The following is an 11,148-nucleotide window of genomic DNA, read 5'->3' on the forward strand; positions in this document are numbered from 1 at the left end:
CTGCAGGTGCACCTGTGGAGGTGGGGGTGGGTGGATGGGCCGCAGCCCCGCCTCCTTCCCTGATGCACTCTGTGCTTCCTAAGAAACCAAAATGGCAGCTTCATGTATTGGCTTTGCCAACTGAGAGCTGCTCTCCAGGGAGCTGCTGTTCTTACAGGCCTGGTGCTCTTAGGTAAATGATCCCTGATTATTGTCAAGGCATCTCAGGGTCCACTACACATTGAGAGCATCCTGGAGCCTGAGCAGCCTCTGCTGGGGTCTGGATTCAGCCAGCGTTCTCTTCATCCCGTAAGTGCCTCTTCAGCCAGGAAAGATGCAAGGCAACCAGTTACGGTAACACATCATGAGGCTGTAAAAACATTGCCTCAAAGGCAGGGTGTAAGATTTCGATCACACTGGTCGAAGTGGGTTTCAAATATGGCTCTGAACAACTTTGCAGTCAGTGTGAAAAGGAAAGCAGATTTAGCCGGCTTGTGGAACCATCCAACAAATACCCGTCCCGCAAAGCCAAGTCCCCAGGATGAAAAGGAGCACGAAGTGTTTTCAGTTGTATTAAGTGTATATGAAGTTAGTAGCTGCCAGGCACTTGGGCATTCTGTGGAAATGGGTACTTGTTGGGTTATGCAAAAGCAACCATCTTTGATTGGGATTGACATATGCACACTACTATATATAAAATAGGTAACTAATAAGAACCTGCTGTATAGCACAGGGAACTCTACTCGATATTTTCTAATGACCTATATGGGAAAAGAATCTAAAAAAGAGTGGATATATGTATATATATAACTGAATCACTTTGCTGTATACCGGAAACTAATATAACATTGTAAATCAACTATACTCCAATAAAAATTCATTAAAAAATAAAATAGATAATAAGGAAAAAACAGCAACTATCTTATGCTTGAGCTCAATACATCTATAATCTGATTTTTCAAGGAAATAAGTTTATGTGAAGTTGCAATAGAAGATATTTTAAACAAATTTCATGGGAAGAAATGAGGTATCGGCATGTCCTGGCCTGTTCTCCACTCTGGAGGGCCCTTCAACCAGCATCGACAAGTCTTATCTACCCTTCATTGCACAGAAATAAAAATCTAGGGACTCTCACCAAAAAAGAGGAAAGCCAGCATATGTATATATTTTAATGCAACCAGCTCTGACCACACCCTTTCAAAGTTATTGAGGTTTTTGCCAGTAGTAAGTTAAAAATTGTCAATTTATTATTTTTTATTTTATTATTATTTTTAAAGGAAATGTCTTGTTTGCAGGACCGCTGAGTTCTTCTGTGCTGTCCCTTTGGTGGGGGGTGGGGGGAAGGAGGGGTGAGAGACACTGCGATGTGTTACAGTTTCCTGTGGCCTCCTGTTTCTTTTTTTTTTAATAGCCGTTCTTTTTTTAAAAATATATATATATATATATTTATTTATTTGGTTGCCCCGGGTCTTAGTTGCGGCATGTGGGCTCTTTAGTTGTGGCATGTGACCTCTTAGTTGTGGCATGTGAACTCTTAGTTGTGGCATTCGAACTCTTAGTCGCGGCAGGCATGTGGGATCTCGTTCCCTGACCAGGGATCGAACCCGGGTCCCCTGCATTGGGAGCGTGGAGTCTTAACCACTGCGCTGCCGGGGAAGTCCTAAAAATTGTCAGTTTAGCAGGAACTTGAAATGTGATTCCAGTCCATGCTGTGAGACCATGATTCTCTGTGGCTATTTGGGACTCTCTTAGGGTCACATGTGGTGCTTTCGAATCCCGGGTAAAAGAAGAGGCTCCCTGGGGAGAGGCTGAGCCTGGAGGACCCAAATGGGTGTCAGGACACCAGCTGGCTAGTGCTTCTCTGAGCGCTGTGGGAGAGTGAGGGGGGCAGAGGTCGTGCAGGTAACCGGGTACACGGGGGCAAGGGGTGTAGGCAGGTGAAACGAGAGGCCACAGAAAGGCTTTCCTTAACAATAGCCAAAAACAGCCAAAGCACTCTCCCGGAAACTGGGAAGCATTTTACTCTCTTGCGTTAAATTATTTTAAGCTTCCATCTCAGAGCCCATATCTCAGCTCCAGATTCCTATCCCTTCACTCGTTTTGCTGCCTCTCGTCCTGGTTGTGCCATTGACATACGCCTGCTCCGTCTCTCAAAGGCAAGTCCTACTTACCTCCCTCCCAGCTCTTTGTTCTGAAGAAAAGGTCCTCTCATCCTGCAAGCTTTGCCTCCATGGACACTTGGCTGCCCTGGAAAAGGGCTCCTTGCTTTTGTAAGGAGTGCTTGGGAGGATGTAGGTCAGGTTTGCCCTTTTGAGTTAATGAGACGCGCTCAGAATCAGAGTGAACTTGACCGTGGCGCAGTGCTCCTCCCCAGCTTGGGGGAAGTTTCTATTCTTACCTAAAAACACAGATCAATCCTTTCGCTTTCCTGCAGTAACTTAATTGTGTTTTTCAAAGGTATTAGCACCAATACTTTCCCTTCAACTTCTTATTTTGAAAATTTTCAAGCATACAGAAAAATGGAAATAATTAAAAAATGAAACCCATGTGCTCTTGGACTAGATTCACCAATTCTGCCTCATTTGCTTGCTTTCTTTGGCTCTGTCTCTCTCTCCCTCCCTCTTTTTTCTCTGAGTTTTTATACATATATTAGCTTTTTTCGCTGAACTATTTGAAAGTAAATTGTAGTCACCACGCCGGTTCACTTCCAAATACTTCGGCATGCATCTCCTTAGAATTAGAATATTCACTTACATAACTCTGATGTCATTATCCCACCTGACAAAATGAACAGTATTTCATTATATCATCTCATATGCAGTCTATACTCTTTTGTGCAATTCAGGATCCTATTAAGTTTCTTTATGATACAACAGTCCACTTGCTTTTATGTCTTTGTGACATTGTATTTTTTGAAGAGTGCAGGCCCATTGCCTTGTACAACATTCTACCTTGTAGACTGATCTGACTGTGTCCTCATGGTGGTGTTTGCTTTTTTTTGGTAGTGCCTGTGTTTTTGCCGTAACTTGGAGTAAAGACGAAATGTATAGTTAGATGACGGTTAAATAATTCTCTGAAGAATGTTACACAGGTGGTGTTGAGAACTTGTATTTCATTATAAGAGTAACAGGATGTTAGATTGTCCTAACATTTGTGATGAAATTTCATGTTTTTGGCTAAGGTTGTGGCCACCAGACCCCTCCACTATATAGATAGATTTTCTTTTTCAAATTGGTAAATAATTGGGGGCGGTGAATACTTTGGGACTGTGTGAAGAGAATGTCACTAGCAATATTTTGTCCAACAATTTAAGAATCCATGATGATCCCTGCCTGTATGAGTTATTATATTGTGGCTGCAGGTTGATGATTTTTTTAATTGTGCGGTCTATTTTATATTTATTAGCTGGCCTTCTGTAAAAGAAGAGCTTTCTCTCTCCACCTCCGTTTCTCTCTCTCCCTCTCACTCCCTCCCCATACCCCTCTTTGCATATCATTATAAATTCATGATTTTTGCAGTTTAATTTGTTATAAACAATGACCATCATTTTTCTAATGCCCACGTTGTCCTAAATTTCACCAGTGGGAGCCCCTTTATTTGGGCCCCATAACCATTTATGTGACCCCATGAGTCTTTGATCACCACTTTGTTTTCCAGCACAAGTTGTCCCAGACTCATCTCGTGCTTTCTCTGACCAAGATCTGGAATCAGCCGTTGCTCCAGGACACCCTGGTTTCTTGTAATGGGGAGAAGCATTTAGAAACCAAAATCTGGGTGCCATGTGTGCTCATGGCTACTAGCCATTTCACTGAACAAAGCTGGCAGATATATTTTCAAAATAATCATGAGTTCTTAATGAATTTCCCACACAAATGTCATAGTATAAGGCCTTTCCTTATCTTTTCTATTTTCATCTCTTTTTTTTCTTACAGAGAAACTTTTGTTTCTTAAGAAGATTAATATATTTACCTTTTGCCTTATCCAGAGTAAAAATAAAATTGTTTTAGAATTATAGTACTGTATCGGTCAGGGTTCCTCTAGAGAAACAGAACCAGTAGGAGGCATATATATATATAGCTTTCTCTTTCTCTTTCTCTTTCTCTTTCTCTCTCTCTTTCTCTTTCTCTGTATGAGATTTGCTATAAGGAATTGGCTCACATGACTATGGAAGCTGATAATTTCCAGGATCTGCAGGGTGACTTGACAAGCAGGAGACCCACAGACAGCCAATGGTGTAGTTTCAGTTCAAAGGCTGGCCGGCCTGAGACCCAGGAGGAGTCAGTGCTTCAGTTTGAGCCCACGGGCGTGGAAAAAATCGTGTCCCCGCTTGTAGACCACCAGACAAGAGGAGTTCCCTCCTACTTGAGAAAGAGTCAGCCTTTTGTTCTATTCAGGCCCTTGAAGGGTTGGATGAGACACGCCCACATTAGGGAACGCCATGTGCTTGACGCAGTCTACCAATCAAAAGTCAATCTCATGGCAAAAACACTCTCAACAACTCACCAGTGAAGGTGACACACAAAATTAATCACAAATACCAGTATTACAACTATCCACAAACCTAGCAACTTTCAGCTTTCTTTCCATTCGTTTTGACCTTAGAATGTATTCCATTACAGATGTTAGAGATAAAAGTGACTTGGATTAGTCAGAATTAGAAGCTCCTTAAAATCAAAAGTTACTTGAAATAGTTATTTTTCCAAGGGTGGCTATCTTATCAACTTGATATGTATTTAAGTTTATTCGCTTCTGTTTGTCTTCAGTTTTGGAGTTTAAAAAATCCATTTGGATTTAATTTTGGGTTTTTTGAGTATATAAAATGTTTATATGGTTCAAAATCAAAAAGATATAAAGAAGTATACTCCCAGATATCTCACTTCCACCCCTACCTCCCTTCCTGTTTCTATCCACTCATCAAATTCATCATTCTTGTGTTTCTTTTTGCAAATACGCTACCTAATATTGATATTGACTGGGATCCTTTTCCAATAGAACCATCTCTATTCTTGATCAGTAAAGTATCACAAGTCCACTGCAGACATTTCACAAAAGGCAGAGCAGCGCTTAGGTAGCACAGAAACATCTGGACACAGGTTGTTTGCTAACTTCTTGTTAGTTAACTGACCTTAGTCAGATATTCATATGATTATATTTAGATTTGGTTCACTGGAATTTTCTTCAGTTTTTTATAAACTCCATACATATCTTGTTATTTTGATTTACATGATTTAATTATTATTTCTATTTTAGCAAACACATTTCCTCTCTAAATTCAGTATTTCCTGACAAGGATGAGACCCTGGAGAATAGAACACAGGAAGTCATGAGGTACTTTCTTTGTCTGCTTAACAGAGAAGAGGCTTCAGTTGTACTAGTAACGCCAGGAAAGACCTCCACCTCAGCCCCGCCCCGATTCACGGGAGGAAGTGCTCATCTCCACATGCCAGGATGTAGTCTGACAGCCAACTCCCTAGAGGAGGGAAGGACTGAAAACACCCAGCCTATCAGTAGCATCTCAATGTTGCTCATTTTTCCTATTGGTTCCCCTTATAATGCTTTAGTCTGTCTAACCCCTTATTATTGATTTTATAATGTTCTCACTGTCAATATCTATTATATTCTACTTTTTCAACCCATTGTTCCCCTCCTCCTTCTTTTAACTGTCATGCCTGGTCATTATATCCTTTTTTTTTTCTCTCATCTTGGGGGCCCTTTTTGCTAGAAAGAGTAAACTTCAGCTGGTATTTTGTCTTTACCCACTTTAGGCTGCCAGGACAAGATGAGAAACTAGCAAACGTGCACTTCCGCCCGAGAGTCCTACTCCCCCCCACCCCCCATTGTTGTTCATTCTGGCATTGACTTTTGTGACACGGACCTCAATGTCTCTTCAGTCGTGACGTGCTCAGGACAAACCTGTGGTGTAGTGGATCCCAGACGCTGGGTGCCTAGGACCCCCTGGCCTGCAGAGGTTCCTGTTCTCTGATTGCGTTCCCTTCCCCGCCCACATGTAAATGGATCAGACCGCAGGCCTAGGCAGGCTCCAGGGATCTGCGTTTTAAGCAAGTGCCCCACGTGAGTGTGTTGCCAGGGTTCTGGAGGCCTCATGTGAGAGTGTGCTTCTCTAGACTCACAGTGCTCTGAGGTGTGAGAATGCACTGCCTTGTGCGGTGACCAAGAGCTGCCGTGACAGGCACGAGGAGTTGCGACTGCATGCTGTTCCTCCCACTCACAAGTTTCATGCCTCTTCTTAGTTGCCTTCATACAGACTGAGGACAAGAATGGTGGTGGCGTGCCAGGTAAGCCACTGAGTTAGTGTTTTTAACCTCAATGGCTTACTTATCTATGCTATTCTTCACTGAGTAGGAAAGACGTGGTAACAGCTCGTTTATGCCACAAGTAGCTCCTAACCCATAGTAAAGATGGCTTTATACAATTCAAATTGAGTTTTGTGTTTTTCCAGTATAATGAAGAAAAGTGACGTGGACATATCCCTGAGCGATGGCCTCATGGCGGCCGAGATGCAGGCTCCGCCATGAGAGTCCAGAGTTCAAATCCCCATCTCACTACTTACGAGCTTGGCCAGTCTCTCACTTACTCCAAGCCAGCGTTTCCTCATCTATAAATGAGGAGGAAGGTGGTTCTAGCTCCCTCACAGAACTCTCGTTAGGATTAAATGAGATGATACATGTAAAGTGATTGAAACAGTGCCTGGTCCAGAGTAAACCCTTATTGTTACCATCATCCAGAGGAATGGCTACTTAAGTGCAATTCCTAATATTTAGGGAGATTCTTGGCAGATTTTTACACAGATGGAAAGCTTGGATACCTCAAGATTTTATCATCTTGAGGCAAATTCAAACTCCTTTATCTCATCGTCCATCTGTTCCCTTTCTCCATGCTCCTAGGAACCACTGGATTCAATGAAGCCACTATATTCAAGGAAGGATATCGGGATCAGATGAAAGGAACTGAAGAAAGTTCAAATATTTTTGTTGGAACTGCTGGCATTCTGTGAAAGCTTTCTCTGGTTTGAGTGTGGGGTGGATGTTCGGTGAATATTGAGGTTTTGCAGAGCAATGTGGGGCTATCCAGGGGACAAACAGGAAGCACGGCCACCTCTCCTGGCTGTTTGACTTTGATTTCAGCACCCAGCTCTGCACTCCCATTTCTGCTGAGAACAATAATACCTGTCCCATATTCTGCTCAAAGATCATGTTGGAACGAACAGAATGTCTGGAGGGTAGGAACAGATACCATCACTATCATCAGGGTTTTCACAATAGCTTCCCTCCTTTGTTCCAGCTATAAGGCTAGACACTATAGCCAGGGAAGCTGGGGGTCTGGGGCGAGGTTGCCCCCACTCTTGAGGCTACACTGTGATGTGTGGACAGGACAAACCACAGTTACTAGTGGCTCCCTTTCCAAGGCTGTTAAGGCTGCAGCTGGCTCTCATTTCCATCCCTTTCTGATTTTTTGACCCCTTCACTTCATCAGCTCTTTCTTCCCATCTTGTTTTTTTTCATAGCTGCTCTCTCTCCAGTGGCTTTCCTCTTGTCTACAAATGGCTCCAGTCTCCCCATCCTCAACAAAACCTTTCCTAGGTCAGCTTCCACTCTCGACACCTGTCCTGTACCTGCCCTTCACTGGCTTCCACAGTCTCACATGCTGCCCTAGACGTTTCTCCAGGTGCACTTTGCTCTGCTCTTTGTCATCTCGTTTCCTTACCTGTCCCTTGACTTCACAGTCAGTTAAGAGTGGCCTCCAGTTACCAAACCCACTGGACGCTTTTCCATCCAGTCTCTTCAGCAGCATTTTGACACCCTACCTCCTTTGCTTTCTGCACCTGAGTGCCGTCCTGGTTTTCATTTCTTTTCTTTCTTTTTTTTTTTGGAGGGAGGGTCCAATTATTCCCCTCTTGTTAAGATGACATAAATGGAAATGACATTTTTCAAGATTCTCTTTTTGATCTTTTTCTCTTGTTACGCTCATTTGTCCCTTGGCGATGTCATCCTCTTTCATGACTTCAAATCTGGGACAAATCAGCTAAGAGTGGTCATCTAGGTCCCTGGTACCCACTGCCCACTTCGATGTTGTGTTTGTTTTTTATCCTTCTTTCCATGAATGTGGTGTGTCACATTTACTGATTTTTCATATGTAAAAACATACTTGAATCTCAGGACAAATCTCACTTGATCATGGTGTATGATCCTTTTAATATGTTGTTGAATTTTGTTTGGGGTATTTTGCTGAGGATTTTTGCATCTATGCTCATTAGGGATACTGATATGTAATTTTCTTGTCTTCAGTGTCCATGTCTGGCTTTGGTATCAGGGTAACAGTGGCCTCATAAGATGAGTTAGGAAGTGTTCCTTCTTCTTCAGTTTTTTGAAAGAGTTTGAGAAGAATTGGTATTAAGTTTTATTTAAATGTTCGGTAAAATTCACTGGTGAAACCATCTGGTCCAAGACTTTTCTTTGCTGGGAGGTTTTTGATGACTCATTCAGTCTCCTTACTCATTATTGTTCTGGTTATATTTTCTATTTCTTCATGATTCATTCTTGTTAAGTTGTATGTTTCTATGATTTTACCAATTTCTTCTAGGTTATCCAATTTGTTGGCTTAGAACTGTTCATAGTAGTCTCTTGTGATTCTTTGTATGTTTGTGGTATCAGTTGTGTTTATTACTTACTTCTATGCCCGTTTCCAAGTTCTACTGTATTGGAGTCAACTTTGGCTGCATAACAAACAACCATAAAACCTCAGTGTCCTAAAACAACAAGTATTTGTTTCTCACTCATGTGTATGTTGGTGGACCTGGGCAGAGATCTTTCAGGCTGAGGTTCAACGATGTTTCATTCTTTTGGAGAGGCTGTAAGCAGCCTGGAGCATGTTATTCTCATGGCGAAGGTCAGAAACTCCCAGAGGAGTAAGTGGAAGTGTGATGTGTCTTAAGGTCTAAGTTCAGAACTAGTTCTTCTGCTCTGATTCCATTGGCCAAAGAAAGTCGCGCGGTCAAGCCCAACATTAGTGGATGAAGGTTATGGGAAGGAGAAATATACTCTATTTCCCCTACACCCTTCAAGGTTGTACAAAGAACCCTGCTTTCTGATTTACTTTTTAGGAGTTTATGTTGGGATTATAGTATAGGTCATTTACTTTCTATGGTCTATTGAGAGTTAACGTTGTACCAATTCACATAAAATGTAAGAACTTTGCAAGTGTGAAGCCCACTTTCCAGCCCCATCTGTTATGCTACAGTTGTTATATGTAATATGTCTGTATATTTTATGCACTGCAAACTACGTTTTTCTTTTAGCTTTGAACAATCATATGCATTTTTATGAAATTAAGAGGGAAAACTAGCCTTATGTTTATTTAACACATTTACCATTTCCAGTCTTCTCCACTGTAGATGCAAATTTCCATTTGTTGTCATTTCCTTTCATCCTAAAGAACTTACTTTAGCATTTACTGTCGTCCAGGTCTGCTGACAAAAAAATTCTGTCACTCTCCTTTTCTTTTTTTTAATCTGAAGTGTCTTTATTTTGCCTTCACTCTGGAAGGATACTTGAGTTTGATAAAGAATTCAATGTTGACATCTTTTTCCCTTCCAGTCTTTAAAGATGTCATTCCACTGCTCCTGGCCTCCTTGTTTTCTAACTAGTCCCTATTAGCCTTCACTCTATGACTGTATTGTCCATGCTGGAAACTTCCTTCTTTTCCAAGAAAGATGCTTACTCTGTTTACAGATTCATTCTTGAGTTTTATCTCAGGAGAAATTGCCCTAGTCACTTGTGATTGGGAATATACTGGAAGGAGGAGGGGCACAGCCGACCCCATGGTTGTGTAGGCAAAAGAAACAACTGTACTTTTATTTCAGATGATAGGTCTGTAGATCCAGAAAATTAAAGAAGTCTTAATATTAGAATTAATAAAAGAATTTTATAATATAACCAGATACAATATAAGTTTACAAAATCAAAACCTTTTCTTTATGATAACAATAAAAAGTTGGAAGTTATATTTTTTTATAAGTACCATCCATATATAGAAAAAACTATAACATATTTAGAAATAAATTTTTAAAAGGCTCAGCATGCTTATGAATGTAACTGTTAGATATTATTGAAGAACATGAAACAAAGCCTGAATAAACAGAGAGGCAGTTCATATTCTTAGATGGGAAGATATAATTACAAAAATATGATCTGTCATTCCAAGTTATTTTAATGTAATTTCAACGGATTCTCCATTTTTTGGAAATAAATAAAATTATTACATAGTTCATATATAAGAATACATGTCTAAAAATAGTGGAAGAAAATAGAGTTTGATATTGGATTCATGAATATATGGAAACAATATACACAAAGGTGGGATTCCAAGCCATATTAGAAAGTAAGCCATATTCTTAGTAAGACAGTAAATACTGAAGCAATGAATGAAAGCAAAAATATATAACATGATAGAAAATACCTATAATTATATAATTATACATACATGAATGTAAATACATATATACTTGACTACAAACAATTTTTTGAGATGTATCTTTTTATTTATTTTAAAGTTTTATTGGATTATAGTTGATTTACAATGTTGTGTTAGTTTCTGCTGGACAGCAAAGGGAATCACTCATGCATATACATATATCCACTCTTTTTTAGATTCTATTCCCATGTAGGTCATTGCAGAGTATTGAGTAGAGTTCCCTGTATATACAGTAGGTTCTTATTAATTATCTGTTTTATAGACGGTAGTGTGTATATGTCAATCCCAATCTTCCAATTTATCCCTCCCCCCTTCCCCCTTTATAACCATAATTTTGTTTTCTATATCTATCACTCTATTTCTGATTTGTAAATAGGTTCATTTGTACTATTTTTTTAGATTCCACATATAAGTGATATTATATGATATTTGTCTTTCTGTGTCTGACTTACTTCACTCAGTATGACAATCTTTAGGTCCATCCATGTTGCTGCAAATGGCATTATTTCATTCATTTTTTATGGCTGAGTAATATTCCATTGTATATATGTACCACATCTTCTTTATCTATTCCTCTGATGATGGACACTTAGGTTGCTTCCACATTCTGGCTATTGTAAATAGTGCTACAGTGAACTTTGGGGTGCATGTATCTTTTTTTTTTTTTTGCAGTACGTG

General features: G+C 40.3%; 1 long non-coding RNA gene across 1 annotated transcript in view; it reads left to right on the top strand.

Moving 5' to 3' along the window:
* LOC117196135 (uncharacterized) overlaps positions 1 to 11,148 on the top strand; it is a 91,349-nt gene that overhangs the window by 47,108 nt on the left and 33,093 nt on the right. The window lies entirely within an intron of this gene.

This window comes from Orcinus orca, chromosome 2 (assembly GCF_937001465.1).
Source record: "Orcinus orca chromosome 2, mOrcOrc1.1, whole genome shotgun sequence".
In the NCBI taxonomy this organism is placed as follows: domain Eukaryota; kingdom Metazoa; phylum Chordata; class Mammalia; order Artiodactyla; family Delphinidae; genus Orcinus; species Orcinus orca.